This window comes from Bubalus kerabau, chromosome X (assembly GCF_029407905.1).
Source record: "Bubalus kerabau isolate K-KA32 ecotype Philippines breed swamp buffalo chromosome X, PCC_UOA_SB_1v2, whole genome shotgun sequence".
Lineage (NCBI taxonomy): Eukaryota > Metazoa > Chordata > Mammalia > Artiodactyla > Bovidae > Bubalus > Bubalus kerabau.
In genome coordinates this window covers 16,488,283-16,505,884 of record NC_073647.1, presented here as the reverse complement: position 1 = coordinate 16,505,884, position 17,602 = coordinate 16,488,283, and positions in this window count along the sequence as shown.

Below are 17,602 nucleotides of genomic sequence, written 5' to 3'. Positions count from 1 at the left end.
GTTAGTATCTGTCCTCACTACAGTACTCCTCTGATGCCTACTTTCACTCTAAGAGGAGGCCTCATCATGGTAACCATTTGAAGAAGATCTTGTTCTTTCGGACTGCTGTGAAAGCAAGGCAGCTAACTAAAATTTGTGGCTGTTTGAGATCTTGAAAGAGGAAAGAAAATACTAGATTTTACCTGTATCATTTGATTGCAGTACTCATGAAACAATTTTGCAAGGTAATTCTTTTGTTCCTACTTACTGCTACTTAGCCTCCATTCTAAAGAACAATAAGGGCTGGGAGATACTAGATCACTTCAAAGAAAAACCAGATAAAGAGTCTTTAAAGATTTCTGCTTTAATATTTTCTCTGACAAAATATATTAAAAAATACTTGGTGGAGTATATCTTTCTCACTGAGGTCAAATTCTGTTTAGATCATTAGTAGCTGAATAGTTTTTGGGTATGTGTTGGTATTTTCTGTTTGTTTCTAGTGGACCGATATGAATGATTCGTTTCTGTCAGCTTACCCATTCTCAGAAAACTAGATTTGTCATTCTGCTGTTGGGGTCATCAAGTCACCCAGTCATAAGCTGCTGCTTGCCTATCTGCTTTGACAGGGAAGGAAATTGAGGGTGTTAGTAGAGGTTATTTCAGGTCACTCAGTGGGTGTATCGAAAAGAAACCACAAGAAGTGCTTTGGCAGATTTGAATTTAGAAGAAGATAACACCAAGGAGAAAAACAGTAAATTTTGTGCATCAAGCGCTTTCTTACAAAAAGGATTGCATTTGTATAAACACATTTTTTTTTGCCTTTCCCATTAGTCATAGCATAAAATATGAAGTAATCAAATGATCAAATGGGCATTTATAGTTTTCCAAACTATATGACTGTGCTCTTAGTTATCAGGATGAATGTGTATATATGTGTGCATACATGTGTATTTATGCTGACCCATATAAAATTACCTCCATTGCAGGTCAAGAAGAGTCAAATATTGGCAATTCTATGTGATTTAATCCAAAATACTGTCGATGATTAAAACATTCACAGTTTTGGATATTATTCATGAGTAATCCAAAAAGTGTTTGCTTTTAGTGATTTTTAAAATCTTATTAAGGCAAAATTTAAATGGCACGCACCACAGGGCACGTGAGAAAGTTCTCAACTAATGAATTGTATAGTCACCAGTGTTAATTATCTTTCATGAAAAATTGTTTTAAGTGATAAAACCCCATATCATCCAGCTATTGCTTGAGATGTATAGAAAAGGGTGACGTAAGTGATGGTTCTCAGTTGAACAATAGATTTAGTTGGTAAAGAATAAAGCAGCAGAATCTATGATAGTTCAGTATATGACATGAATAATTTGCTCTATGTGCTCTCTGTGGAACTAAGAAGATTTCACTTTTAAAATTGTTTCTACCAATACTACAAGTGCAAAAATGTTCTTCAAGAGAAAGAAAAAAATTATCGAATGCTTAAAAAAATTGGCTTAGTTTTGGTGTTTGTTTTGCTATTCAGCAGATTCCCTCCTCTTTCATATAACAGTGTGTTTGACCCTTGAACAACAAGATTTTGAACTCCACAGATCCACTTATATGTTGATTTTTTTTTCAGTAGTAAATACTATACCGCTACACCATAGTTGGATGCAGAACCACCAATATGGAGGATCCATGTATATGGAAGGCCAACTACAAGTGATGCATAAAAGTTTGACTGTGCTGAGGGTCAGTGCCCCTAACCCTCACATATGTTCAAGGGTCAATTGTATTCTGAATTTCCTCTAAAATTTATCTTTTCTTTAGCTCTGCCATCTTCTCAACCATATGATTTACATGCAATTGATTCTACATCTAGCTTCAGATGGGTCCGGATTAGGCTAAACCAATCAGTGTACAGCATTCACTTAATAAATGAGTCTTGTGTAGACACATGATGTGATCCAGTCCAGCCATAACAAACCTCAGGAGGTTTCTTGAAAATCTGGGTCAATGATTTTCTCTTCTCTACATAGTTTATTGGGCTTCCCTGGTGGCTCAATGGGTAAAGAATCTGCCTGCAATGTGGGAGACCTGGTTTCAATCCCTGGGTTGAGAAGAACCTCTGGAGAAAGGAACGGCTACCTATTCCAGTATCCTGGCCTGGAGTATTCCATGGACTGTGTAAGTCTATGGGGTTGCAAAGAATTGGACATGACTGAGCAACTTTCATTTTCACTTTCACTTTCCCAAGGTTTATTACTCTGAGAATGCATAGTTTGGAATTACTGTAGCTGTTTTGATACTATGAGGAGAGATAGCCTGAGGCTAAAGTTTGAAGGCTGAGGAAGATAGAAAGAGATGTGAATGACAGTAGAGCTGGAACTCGGATAATGTCCTGAATTTCTGGATCAACTTCCATCTGAAGTCAGGCATACTTTTGATATTTCTGTTCTCTGAGTCAATTAATATCCTATTTTGTTGAAACACTTCTGTTCAGGTTTATGTCTCACTAAAAATATAAGCATCCTAACCATATGCATGGTTAATTTGAGGTTTGAGTATATGCATAAGAAACATGTGATTCTCAATATAAATATGATTTGAGAGAAAGTGAAGGAATTATTCAAATGTGTTTATGATGCTACTGTTAAAGGAAACACCAGTGTCTGCTTGAACAGATCTGCACCAGGAGTAAAATTTGGATAAATAATTAAAATGTGTGTTCCATTAAGCAATTCCCCTGAATATAAAAGTACACACTCATATGAAAAATTAAAGTATGCAAGTTTAAGGCAGAAAACAGCAGTCACCTATAATTCCACCACCCAGAGGAAAATATTATCATTATTTTAGCATATTTGTTCTTACTCTTCCTTCTACCCTTTTTTATGTAGTAGAGATCATCTTGTATATACAATTTTTATCCTGCTTGTTTTCATTCAACACCAAATAATAAGCATTTTCCCACATAATTAACAACTTTTCATAAAAAACATGTTTTTCTTCCCAAGAAAATTACACTTATTGGGGGATGTAATACAAATACATAAGAAACAATGAATAGTCTAGTAAAAATATGTAATGCAATCAATTAGGAACTATGACTATGCTGAAACTAATATAATTGCATTATTTAAATTATCACATAAAATACCAATTTAAAATAGAATTTTCTGATTTTAAAAAGTTTAGAAAATCAGAGAATTTGTCAGACAGAGTGAAGGTGGAATTTATAGTGGAAGGTGACTCAGATGGTACAGAATGTGCCTACAATTCAGGAGACACAGGTTTGATCTCTGGGTCAGGAAGACATCCCCACCCCCTAAGAGAAGGGAATGGCAACCCACTCCACTATTATTGCCTGGCGAACCCCATGGTTAGAGGAGCTTGGTGGGCTACAGTCCATGGGGTCACAAAGATTCGAACACAACTGAGCAACTAACACACACAGACTATAATTTGTCCTCTTCTCTGGTGGCTTAGATGGTAAAGAATCTGCCTGTATGCAGAAGACCCAGGTTTGATCCCCAGGTTGGGAAGATCATCTGGAGAAGGAAAAGGCTACCCACCCCAGTATTGTTGTGTGGGAAATCCCATGGACAGAGGAGCTTGGAGGGTTACAGTCCATGGGGTTGCAAAGAGCTACTAACACTTTCACTTTCAGAATATAATTTAGGAGCAAGGAATGGATTAGACACTCTAGACCAAGAGAATTGCATTTCATATGTGTTCTGATTCAGTTGAGGCATGATCTATATATAAAGAACAAAGGCTAGGATTAAGACTTGGTAAGGGTGGTCAGAAATAAGAGTAGATGTATGAAGTGTTTTGATTTGGGAGGATCTTGTAAATCAGAAAAAAAAAAAAGGGTTTCTGTTTCCATAGAGCAATGAGGTGTATGTAAACATCTGGAATAATCTAGGACTTACTGGTTTAAGAAGTATAAAGAGAACTATGTCATCTTATGTAACATGTTTTAACAAAGAATTGTGAACAAAGAAGAAACCAAATGATATGAGTCAGACCCCTCCAAAAAGATACAGTGCAAAACATGATGTTGCTTTTGCTAGGGGATTTGAGATCAAGTACTCTGGCTTAATTATGGCACTTTCTGTATTCATTTGCTGACACTATTTTTTTGTTCCTCAAAGGTTCGTCTAGTCAAGGCTATGGTTTTTCCTGTGGTCACGTATGGATGTGAGAGTTGGACTGTGAAGAAGGCTGAGTGCCGAAGAATTGATGCTTTTGTGTTTTTTTTTTTTTAATTTGACATTATTTTTATTTTATTTTATTTTATTTTTAAACCTGAAACACTGTATTAGTTTTGCCAGACATCAAAACGAATCCGCCACAGGTATACATATGCTCCCCATCCTGAACTGAACTGTGGTGTTGGAGAAGATTCTTGAGAGTCCCTTGGACTGCAAGGAGATCCAACCAGTCCATTCTGAAGGAGATCAGCCCTGGGATTTCTTTGGAAGGAATGATGCTAAAGCTGAAACTCCAGTACTTTGGCCACCTCACATGAAGAGTTGATTCATTGGAAAAGACCCTGATGCTGGGAGGGATTGGGGGCAGGAGGAGAAGGGGACGACAGAGGATGAGATGGCTGGATGGCATCACTGACTCGATGGACGTAAGTCTAAGTGAACTCCGGGAGTTGGTGATGGACAGGGAGGCCTGGCGTGCTGCGATTCATGGGGTCACAAAGAGTCGGACACGACTGAGCGACTGATCTGATCTGATCTGATAGATATCATTGTTGTTATCTGTTTTTAAAGAAAAAGCATTTGTTTATTTGGCTGTGGCGATACATAGGATCTTTAGTTGTGGCATGCACACACTTAGTTGAGGCATATGGGATCTAGTTCCTTGATCAGGGATTGAACTCTATTCCCTTACATTGGGAGCATGGAGTTTTAGCCACTGGACCACCAGAGAAGTCTGTACTGTTTTCATCTTTATTTTATAAAATGATAAATTAAGACAGAGAAACTACAAGTATAGTAATTCAGTTCAAAGTAGCTTAAGGTAGTTTAATATAAATATGGATATGGTTATGAAGGTGAATATATTTCAAGTTCAGTTCAGTTGCTCAGTCGTGTCTGACTCTTTGTGACCCCATGGACTGCAGCACACCAGGCCTCCCTGTCCATCACCGACTCCCAGAGCTTACTCAAACTCATGTCCATAGAGTCATGATACCATCCAACCATCTCATCCTCTGTCGTCCCCTTCTCCTCCTGCCTTCAATTTTTCCCAGTATCAGAGTCTTTTCCAATGAGTCAGTTCTTCACATTATGTGGCCAAAGTATTGGAGTTTCAGCTTCAGCATCATTCCTTCCAAAGAAATCTCAGGGCTGATCTCCTTCAGAATGGACTAGTTGGATCTCCTTGCAGTCCAAGGGACTCTCAAGAGTTTTCTCCAACACCACAGTTCAAAAACATCAATTCTTTGGCACTCAGCTTTCTTTATGGTACAACTCTCACATCCATACATGACTACTGGAAAAACCATAGCTTTAACTAGATCGACCTTTGTCCGCAAAGTAATGTTCCTGCTTTTTAACATGCTGTCTAGGTTGGTCATAGCTTTTTTTCCCAAGAAGCAAGTGCCTTTTAATTTCATGGCTTCAGTCACCATCTGCAGTGATTTTGGAGCCCAGAAAAATAAAGTCAGCCATTGTTTCCACTGTTTCCCCATCTATTTGCCATGAAGTGATGGGACTGGATGCCATGATCTTAGTTTTCTGAATGTTGAATTTTAAGCCAACTTTTTCACTCTCCTCTTCCACTTCCATCAAGAGACTCTTTAGTCCTTCACTTTCTGCCATAAAGGTGGTGTCATCTGCATATCTGAGGTTATTGATATTTCTCATGGCAATCTTGATTCCAGCTTGTGCTTCATCCAGCCCTGCATTTCACATGATGTACTCTGCATATAATTTAAATAAGCAGGGGGACTATATGCATCCTTGACGTACTCCTTTCCCAATTTGGAACCAGTCCATTGTTCCATGTCCAGTTCTAACTGTTGCTTCTTGACCTACAAGAAATCAGGTTCCAAATATATTTGGAACCCAATTACTAACCTTTGCAACCAAATTATAGTTCATATTGTTTGGATTCCAAACAAGTCTTTTTCCAGCTAGTCTTATGTCCTTACCACACTTTACTTCATTGCTAGTGTTAATGTTAGGCTCCTGGGTCTTTATCCATGGTAGCCAAGGCTTGAGTCTTTTTATATCATTGCTTCTATGTTTGTGAATCATAAATTCATTCAAATCATTCAATCATTCATTCATTGAGCAATGGTCATATAGTCCACATATTTATTCTAAGGATTTGCATATGATAGTACAATTTAGCCTTTGTACCTGTCCTTTGAGCCTTTGCCTATGAGCCTAAGACTGTGTTCTATGTGTTTTTTGTACATGAAACAGAATTCAACTTAGTGTATAATCCTTAGTTCACAATATTTCACCTTAAAAATCACATTGATTTTGCTTCATTCATTGCCTTTTAGAAAATGCTGTGTGTCTTAGGTGTTTGATGATAGATTAAATTTTGTAGCTTTTGAGATAACCTGTTTATTTTGCTCTATGGATATTTGTAAGAGAAAAAGTTATTCTAATAATCAAAATTTGTTTTTTTCAGGATATGTCTAAGCACAGGTCTCTTTTCATTGCCTATTTAAAAAACCCAGACAAGGTTCTTCGATCATGTTCTTGCTTCTGATATCTTCCTCAGTAACCTCCATAGTTCTTGAATTGGATGTCTATTTTCTGTATTTATCAGTTTTGTCATGTTTTCATACTTGCCTGTAACATTTGACTGATCATATGTTTTCTGGGAATTTGTCTCTGGATATGGACAGCAAGATAGTAATGGTGTGATAATGGAGAGATAAAGTTGTATGTATGAACTAGGTGGTCAGCCCTTGCTTTGCTGAATTGTGGGGCAGAATGTGAGGGAAAGATGAAATGTGTTTGCTCCTTAATTTTAAGTGAGAGATTGATTTCCAGTGGGATGGGATAGATCGGCTTTTATTTTCATTTCCTGTGCTGTTCAAGAATCCTGGATGACTATATATGCTGATCTTCCTCATCACTTTTGATTCAGATTTGCAAGCAAGTTCAGTTTAGTTCTTAGTTAATACTACCAAATAGTAGAGTTTATTTTAGTAGCCAAATTTATTTTCATAGCTTTATAAATGACCATTGCCATGTCATTGTGGAATCATGAAGTGTCTGACATTTTAATTTGCTACATTTTAAAAGGAAAATTATATAATGTAAGTTCACAAATTTTAAATATATGAGAGTCTGTACGTGTGTGTGCGTGTGTGTGTGTGTGTGTGTGTGTGTGTATAAAATCTAGGGTCTATCAGGGCTTTCCTATCTACTATACGTGTGTCCATTTAAATCTGTGTATTTAACATACTTATGTGCAATATTAGTACTTATTGAATGATGCTTGCATGCTCTGTAAAGTTTTTTTAATTTATTTTCATTTAAGGATAATTGCTTACAATATTGTGTTGGTTTCTGCCATATACCAACTGCACTGTAAATTTTATAAGATTAAGTCACTCAATCCTCATTAAAACTCCATGAGAAAGATGCCATAATCATCCCTACTTTACAGATAAGAAAATCAAGGCACATGGATGTTAAATGATTTGTCTAAGGACACACCACAAGGATGTGTTATAACCTGGATAGAATCCCAGATGATCTGATTCCAGAGCCCTTGTAGTAAAGCACTGTGTAATTAAATCTCCCCATGTGTATATAATATATATTTATCATCTGTCTATCTACATATTGATTGAGCGATTTATTGGTGTGTTTACTTGTGTGTATGTGTGTTCATAGTGAATCTGAATTGAATATCAAAAACAGCCTCCATTTCAGGATCACATAGTTTAATAGCTTCGATCCAAGTGTTTCTAGTTGCTGAACCCGCTGCTTACCAAACGTCTGTTTTCCTGTAATCTCGTATCTATGCTTTTGGATTTAACTTCTGACTCATTGCTGCTTGTTCTTCCACTGGTCCCAAGCATGAAGACACATTTGGATCTTGAAGTGAGAATGTGTTTAAATTTCTGACTAATGGCACTTGGGTTGCCCTTGTCTTCCCTATATGGATTGATTTCCAAATTGTGAACCTACTTCATATTTTATATTCATCCTGAAAATCATTATATGCCAGATTGTAGAAAAAACACTTGCCTTATTCTTGTGTGTAGTTGCCATTCCCTCATCTGATCTACTGGGTCAGCTGACATTGGCCTCTGCTTCAATATCTTAAGACTGAATAATAACACTGACCAGGGATGTTTGCTGCAGGGATTAAATGTAAGAATGTATGCAGAGCATGTAACATAGTAACTGGCATGCTGTGTGCTTGCATGCTGTCACTTCAATAGTGCCCGACTCTGTGACCCTATGGACTGTAGCCCACCATGCTCCTTCTGTTCATGGGATTCTCCAGGCAAGAATATTGGAGTGAGTTGCCATGCCCTCCTCTAGGGGATCTTCCCGACCAAAGGATCTAACCTGTGTCTCACCTTTCCTGCATTGGCACACAGGTTCTTTACCACTAGTGCCGCCTGGGAAGCCCAACTGGCACCTAAGAAGGACTAAACTAATGAAAATATTTGGACAGTAACTGTTAAGGGTTGACTTTTATCCCTCTAAAAGATGCCAAAGCTCTAACTCTCAGAATCTATAGATGCAGCCTTAGAAATAGGATCTTTGCAGATGATCAAGTTAAGATGACATCATTAGAGTGACCTTAATCCAATGTAAGTGTGTTTGATATTAAAAAAAATTTTTTTTGGAAACAGAAATGGATTTGCACACAGGGAGAATGCCATTGTGACCAAAAAGAAACATTGAGATAATGTGTCAACAAGCCTCAGTTCAGTTCAGTTCAGTCACTCAGTTGTGTCTGACTCCTTGCAACCCCATGAATCGCAGCACTCCAGGCCTCCCTGTCCATCACCAGCTCCCAGAATTCACTGAGACTCACGTCCATCGAGTCAGTGATGCCATCCAGCCATCTCTTCCTCTGTCGTCCCCTTCTCCTCCTGCCCCCAATCCCTCCCAGCATCAGAGTCTTTTCCAATGAGTCAACTCTTTGCATGAGGTGGCCAAAGTACTGGAGTTTCAGCTTTAGCATCATTCCCTCCAAAGAAATCCCAGGGCTGGTCTCCTTCAGAATGGACTGGTTGGATCTCCTTGCAATCCAAGGGACTCTCAAGAGTCTTCTCCAACACCACAGTTCAAAAGCATCAATTCTTTGGCGCTCAGTTTTCTTCACAGTCCAACTCTCACATCCATACACGACCACTGGTAAAACCATAGCCTTGACTAGACGGACCTTTGTTGGCAAAGTAATGTCTCTGCTTTTCAATATGCTATCTAGGTTGGTCATAACTTTTCTTCCAAGGAGTAAGCGTCTTTTAATTTCATGGCTGCAGTCACCATCTGCAGTGATTTTGGAGCCCCCCAAAATAAAGTTTGACACTGTTTCCACTGTTTCCCCATCTATTTCCCATGAAGTGATGGGACCGGATGCCATGATCTTCGTTTTCTGAATGTTGAGCTTTAAGCCAACTTTTTCACTCTCCACTTTCACATTCAACAAGCCTATAAACACCAAATATTGCTATCAATCCACCAGAAGCTGAGAGGATGGTATGGAACAGATACTTCTTTCCATCTCTCAGAAGGAAAGATCTTGGCTGACTCTTTGATCTCAGAGTTCTAGCCTCCAGAACTGGAAGATTAAAAATTTCTGTTGCTTAAATCACCCTGTTTGTGATATTCTGTCATGGCAGCTCAGCAAATTAATAGTTACCTGAACTTCTCATTTTCATGTTTGGCTCTGACATATACACATAAAGAGAGAGGCTCAAGATCACTGCAGAGATCTATGACTAAAACTCAATGGAATACATCATAAATCATGATGACGAAAATTGAGTGATTTCGTATGTTCCTTATCTGTGGAAATGAGTAGACAAAAAGCCTTACTCAGGCCTATTGCCCTCTGCCACTTTTGTAAAAAGAAAGTTTGAGTAATTGGGAAAGAATTGAAATGGGACAGTTCCCCAATCTGAAGTCACTTTTCCAGACACTGTCCACTGGATGGTACCATCAAAGGGCCTCTTTGTCGGTCAGGTCTGCAAGAGTGGTTGGGATGCTTACATGAGAAAAATGTCCTCAACTACTTTTGTGTCTGTCAAACTGGTTCATGCTTTCTCATGCTTTCTTCTCATTTTTTCCTTTCCTTGGTTCTTCACCTCATGAGTAGGAAGGAAACCTTCATTAAGTCTTTCAGGCTGTGTGATCCAGCTACACCCAAAGAGCTGAACTATTGGCTAGATCTGCCTTTCCTAGAATGTAGGGTCAGGGAACCTCACTTTAGTTCACTGAATGACATATTTTGGGTTTGATTTTATGATAGCTTCTACATTTTCCAACCCATGTCCTTTTTTAGATATTTATTGAATTTAATATTGCTTCTGCTTTATGTTTTTGTTTTCTGGCTGCGAGGCATGTGGGATCCCAGCTCCCCAACGAGGGATCGAATATGTACCCTCTGCATTGGAAGGCAATGTTTTAACCACTGGACCACCAGGGAAGTCCCCAACCCATGTTGTTAACCTTTGATTTGACTTGAATTTGACCATTGACTCAACCTCTCTACAAACTCTGGCTTTGCAAGGATTATACTGAATGTCAGTCTTATCCTTTACAGTGTCTCCAGTGCAATTCTTTTAAGCCTGACAGTGAGTTTCCTATATGAGAACCTCCCATAGACACCCACTGCATAAACACTAAAGCCTAAACACCTTCAAATAATGGTATACAAGAGTCTTTATAGTCTAGACTCTGCCTGTCTTTCTAGTTGTGGATCTTGTCTTGCATTCTAAAATGTGCTTTCTCCCTAGAAGGGCAAATAACGGGTAACACTTGAGCTTCCTCAGAGTTAACCACTCAATACATGTTGGTTGAATTCATTAAAAAGTAAAAGGTATTGGGCTGTGACATGAGGTGGGAGAAGTGCTGGGCTCCAGGCATTGCCTTGTGTCTAAGTAGGACATGCCAGTAGGACATCAGAAGCACTTTGAGTGCTATGGCATGGTGGCAGGGTGCTAACAAGAGGGATGCAGGGAATCTGCAGAGAAGCATTGCTTATTTTAAAGCTCTGCATTGCTAGGAAAGCTTCTCTAGCACCTGTGAAATGCTGTCCATGTCTGAGATGGAGACTGACTAGGGCACATTGTTTTTGAAGATCTATTATTTGAATCCTACCATGTCAGTGAACAAATGGACATTTGGCTAATCTATACCCACCTTCCTTTGGCACATCCAGACCTGAAACATTACAGTGTCTTGCTAAGGTCTCAAACAATAGAATTTGTGCATCTGCAAAGTCAGAATCAAAGAATAATCCATACTTGGTTATCCTGAGTGAACTAAAACACAGTAATTCATTTTCATTATCGATTGGGCATCCTGAGGAGAGGAACTGATCCATTACTGAAATCTGCTGTGTGTTCTCCATTAAGTTCGCTGAAGCAAGGGGTCAGTCTGACACCTCACTATGGGAGAGCCAGGGGGAGGGGGCTCATCCCCAGGAGTGTGAGGTTGGCCGAGGTAGTTTGCACTGTATTTCTGGCACCTGAAAGTGCACTTCAGCTCAATGGCTTCTCTCAAAACCTTCTGTGGTCATGGGAAATGCATGGGACGATGACTGAAGAAGCTGCATAAAAGCCGAACAGATGTGGAAATCTCATCTTTGCAGAAGACAGCCACCAAGATTTAAGTCCATGTTTGGTCTTCCTTGTAGAATGGATCTCTGGGAGCTAAAACAGGTTCCATTGTGTTAAAAAAAATGGTTGTCCTCTGCTACTTTCCTTGTTTTTAATTATTTGGAAACATATTTTAGCAAAGTTAATGCAAGTTAATGCAAGAGTTTAGTCTCCATTTGTTTTCAGGAGGCAATCCTCGTCAAGACTTCTTAAATCTAGAGTTTTTTATTGTAGTCTATCTACTCAACCTTCATGAACTCACATTGTGCTGCAACTTTGCACACATTGTGGCCGTGCTGAGTCTTTGTTGCTGTGTGAGTTTTTGTTTAGTTGCGGAGAGCAGGGGCTACTCTAGAGTTGTAGTGCACAGGCTTCTCATTGTGGTGGCTTCCCTTGTTGACCAGCATGGACTCCAGGCTGTGGGCTTCAGTAGTTAAAGTGCATGGGCTTAGTTCTACATGCTTTGTGGCATGTAGAATCTTCCTGGACCTGGGATCAAACCCATAACCCATGCATTTTCACATGGATTCTTTACCACTGAGGCACCAGGGAAGCCCGCCATTGTTCTTCTGTTGAGTGGGCATGTTTGTGATTGCATATCTGTGATATGCACACATATGTATGTCTTCGATCTCCATTTAAAGTGCAGGCTTCTAACATGCAGAGAATTTGACTGTTTTCCTTTCTTTTGAAGTCCCCCTGGGCTTTTGGTCTTTATAACATGAAGCTTTGTATGTAACTCCCTTTTCCCACGAGACTGTGTTAGAAAGTTAAGGCAGAAAAATTCTTGAAATTAATCACAGGAAGAAATTGGAATGAAATAAAGAGGGCAATAATGAGTCCTGAGTTTTCATTCTGGTTGTACCACCTTCTTTCAAAATGACTACATAGAAGTCTGTTTCTGTCTCTGAATCTCAAGTTCCTAGGAAGAAAATCAGAGGATTAGACCACACAATCTCTAAGGCCCTTTCTGGCTCAATCTTCTTGAATCTGTCATAGCTATTCTTTGTTGCAGGGTTTATGGAATTGAGCATAAAGAAATCTGATATAATCAATATCAGATTTTTACCTTTGAATAACTTAGTTCAGCTACTACTATATTTAAAATATAATTATGGATCCATTACATGCATTATTATGTTTAATCCTCAAAACAAATATATGAGTCTTGACACTACTCTTTTCTCCATTTTCAGCAGGGAGTTTGTTTGCTTGCCCACTGTTACATGGCTAGAAAATTCTAGAGATGGAACACAAATCCATGTCTATCTGATTCCAAAGCCCATGTTTTTAACAGCTGTATTATACCACCTAGTGTACTAAACTTCACCTGGTTGAGAATATGGGATAGACTCAGAAATACAAACATGCATACACTTACATGTATATCTTAATAGATAAAAAAAATAGCAAGAGGGCAAGGGTGAACTGGATGAACTATGTTTATCTGTGAGTGAACTTTAACCAATTTACCCACCGTTGACCTGGGTTGGCACAGCTCTGAAATTAAGTGAGTGAAAGTGATAGTCGCTCAGTCATGTCCAACTCTTTGCGACCCCATGGAGTGTAGCCTGCCAGACTCCTCTGTCCATGGAATTCTCCAGACAAGAACAGTGGAGTGGGTTGCCATTCCCTTCTCCAGGGGATCTTCCTGACTCAGGGATGGAACCAGAATCTCTTGCACCTCCTGCATTGCAGGCAGATTCTTTACCATCTGAGCCACCAGGGAAATCCCAGTCTGAAATTAAAGCTGTCCCTAAATTTGAAAGTAACAGGAAAAGGACACTGAGCATAAGCATGAAAAATAAAGAGATTCAACCAAGGGCACAAGGGCAGCACTGCTGGAAACCCTGCATCTATCTAAGAAAAATAGATAGAAGTAGCAGGCAGAAGCATGAGGAAAGTCAGAAGAGAAGGAGAAAAGGGACAATGGAAAGGAATCTAGCGCAATTTCCTCCTGATCCCTGTCCAGATTGACTCTGTGTGTTCCTTCTTTACTTGTGTTTTCAAGCTATAAGCTCCAATTTCTTCTGCTTTAACTTGTGTTTTCAAGCTATAAGCTCAAATTTCTTCTGCTTTAACCTAAATAAATTTTTCAGATCTTCTTAATTAGCTAGTGATTAGACACAAATAGTATATGAACCATGAAAAATTATAATTTCTCATGTGTCTATGGGACCAAAATGGAAGTAGTTTATAAAGGAGAAAAGCCTGATTGTTTCTAATTTAGCATTGTCCTTTGAGGTTGGGGGAGGAATTGTCAAACAGTTGGTCAAAGTGAGTGCCCATCCTTAGTACCAATGACATATACTACTATAAACTCACTCTCTCACCCTCCTCAACTCCTTGTTGGTACAATAGACTTTTTATTAGGCTATTCATGTTTTTTCTTGAGAGAGAGAGGAGAGAGAGAATCCCAGTAGCCCGTATAATAGGTTTGGGAAGCAAAAGGGGCTGGGGCCTGGGACGTGGTACATAAGGAAGGAAATTGCATGGTTGATTTGAACCATGCTTTCAGGCAAGCATTTAGTGAAGTTGAATTGTACTTAGTTGAAGGAGCTCCTAGTGAAAAGCAATGACCTTGGTAAGATCTAATGTTCTGTCTTTGCTCTGGGTACTGTGAGGGAGGTGCTTAGGGACATGGTAAGTGGATTTGGAAGGCATTCTCTTAGTAGATTAGAATGAGAATGGGATCAAAGCCTGTTCTGTGTAGAAGTCTCTACCAGGAGGCTGTTTTTCTGGCCAGTTGGAGTGCAGCCATTGTATGAAACTTAGCCATTAAGTCCTCAATTCATATGGCTTCAGGTCTTCAGTGTCCTATATTATTCGGCAACTCTCTCAACCAAGCACAGAACATTTTCTGAGGTCATTTGTCTCACTTGGAAGGGCCAGTTGAACTGAGCTGTTAAGAGGATAGAGTAAGGCAGGCAGAAGCTTTCACAAAAGAAAAGAAAGAGCAGAGAGCCTTAGCAAATGCTCCTTGGTTTCCCGCAGTGCAGGCCAGAAAGAGGGCAGAAATCATTCTGAAAAATTAATGGCATCCAAATGAAGAGTCTTTTTGAGAACCCCAAAGTGAGGGATAGAAAATTATTTGCAGTAGGTAGAAGTCTTATTTATTATTTTCCACACCTTCTCTTGTGAATAATGTTACCTCTCAACTGCTTCCATGTGTGTTGTTCACTTTATGGATTAGCTGCTACCAATTTAGAATGCCCCAAATCCAGCATTTTGAGTCTCATAACCTCATGATTCTCATTAGCAAATGTACTAATTTTATTAATAATCCAAACAAAATCCCAGAAGGTAAAGCTGCAGCAAAGAAAACAAATGTCTGTACAAGCATCAAACATCCCAAAGCCAAATATGAATGAGTTTATATAATTTACTCTTTTAGAATTTTTGTGATTCTCCTCCAATACCATGAAAAATCAAGGGTTGTTTGGCATGCAAGATGAGCATATTAAGATGAAGAAGAAAGTATTGTATTGCATTGCAAATAGCTGAAGCTTTGACTAATGTGATGCTTTTTGATGCAAACAAGGTATGCTGTCAGATTACCCCTGAAGAGCACTGAAGGATTCCCAATCATTACAACTGTATGCTAGGAGGCTCTTTATTTTCCCTCTTGGACACAAACAATAAAATAAAACTTTCTAGGTATCTTTAGGGGGAAAAATGTAGTTTTGACCTTGTGCTCCTGTGAGAGATCCGAGAAACATGTTCGGGAAAGCACAGTTTTATATTATATTCAAGTTATGAAAGTGATTGTACAGCAGTGAGCCTCTGGGTGCCACCTAGTTGAAGCAAAAGGGCAGAATTTTATCTGAATTTTGTTTCTTCCACTGGAAGCTGGGGGGAGACCGGCAGTTTCTTTCTCTACTCCATTAGTGAAGCCTGCTCCTAGGATGACCCCAGGATCAGCTAGAGAACCCTGATATTCTAAAATCATCTCTTTCCAGGAAATCCCAGAAGAAACGGAGAGTCTCTTTCCAGTTCAGGCCAGAGTTAAACCCAGGGATCACAGGCACCACCTGCCAATGTGAAGTGGGATTCATACATCCTGGCCTTTGCCCAGATTTAGAACTGGACTTGGGGGCAATATTAAATTATCCTGTGATATGCCTTTTTGGGGCCTCATGTTTCTTCCTTTTTTTAGATCATTTCCTTGGTACTCACAAGAATTCAGAGAAAGAACAATGATCATCAACATTTTGGTTTTGCCTAATACTTTTCAACTCATTTCACTCTGTACTTCTTTCTTATTTCACATTTGTCAAGAACCTACCATGTGCGAGGTATCATGCTTTCACCTATATTGCCTGATTTAATCATCATGTCAGTTTTGTACTGTGGATCTGAATAACCTCATCTTACAGATGAATTTCTGACACTTGAACATCTGAATAACTTGCCTAAAGCTTGTAAATTATGGAATCTGGATTTATATCTACACCTGCTTGATTCTAAAATTAGTGCCAGTTCCATCACATGCCTTGCTGAATTCTGTAGCAGACATGAGTCAAAAGAGCACAGAGAGACATAACCTAACATGTATATGATGTTTCTTTTCTCTGTCTTAACCTGCTCACCTCCTTTGCCCTGCCCTTTTCATGCATCAGCTTGTCAAGGGCTAGGTTCACTAATCTCTCCACCAGTGTTATTGTCCCTGACCCACTTCTCAGATGTGATATAGGAAGTCCTTAAGCCAGTAATTGGAAATGTGAGAGCATGGATGAAAGATTTTCATCCCATTCCAGCACTGACCTATTGGTAGTAACTTCTTAGAACACTTTCAAGAAGATTTATGAAATGGATGCTGTGATCAATTACTGAAGGCTATAATTGCCATGGGAGGACAGAACTCATCTGCTATATATTTGCTACCCCTCTCTTCAGCAATCCCAAACTCCATTCCTGGTAAGAGGAGAATTAAGTGTATATCTATGTCAGTAATATGTACTTATACCCTTTCACAGGCTTCCTCCTAGTTTTGACAAGTGGGTCCTCAGGCAGCTGTTTTTTGTTGTTGTTCAGTCACCCAGTCATGTCCTACTCTTTGCAATCCCATGGACTGCAGCACTCCAGTCTTCCCTGTCCTTCACTGTCTCCCAGAGTTTGCTCAAACTCATGTCCACTGAGTCAGTGATACCATCCAACCATCTCATCCTCTGCCCCCTCCTTCTCCCTTTGCCTTCAATCTTTCCCAGCATCCAGGTCTTTCCCAATAAGTCAACTGTTCACATCAGCTAGCAAAAATATTGGAACTTCATCTTCAGCATCAGTCCTTCTAATGAATGTTTAAGGTTGATTTCCTTTAGGATTGACTGGTTTGGTCTCCTTGCTGTTCAAGGGATTCTCAAGAGTCTTCTCCAGCCCCACAATTCGAAAACGTTAATTCTTTGGCACTCATTATCCTTTATGTCCAACTCTCACATTCGTACATCACGGAAAAAACGTAGCTTTGACTATGCAAATCTTTGTTGGTAAAGTGATGTCTCTTCTTTTTAGTATGCCGTCTAGGTTTGTCATAGCTTTTCTTCCAAGGAGCAATCATCTTATAATTTTGTAGTTGCAATCATCATCCACAGTGATTTTGGAACCCAAGAAAATAAAATCTGGCACTGTTTTCACTTTTTCCTCTTCTATTTGCCATGAAATAATGGGACCGGATGCCATTATCTTGGTTTTTTGAATGTTGATTTTTAAACAAACTTTTCATTCTCCTCTTTCACCCTCATCCAGAGGCTCTTGATAGTCTGCCTAAAAGTTAAACAGGGTGACAGTTTACAGCAAATTCCTTTC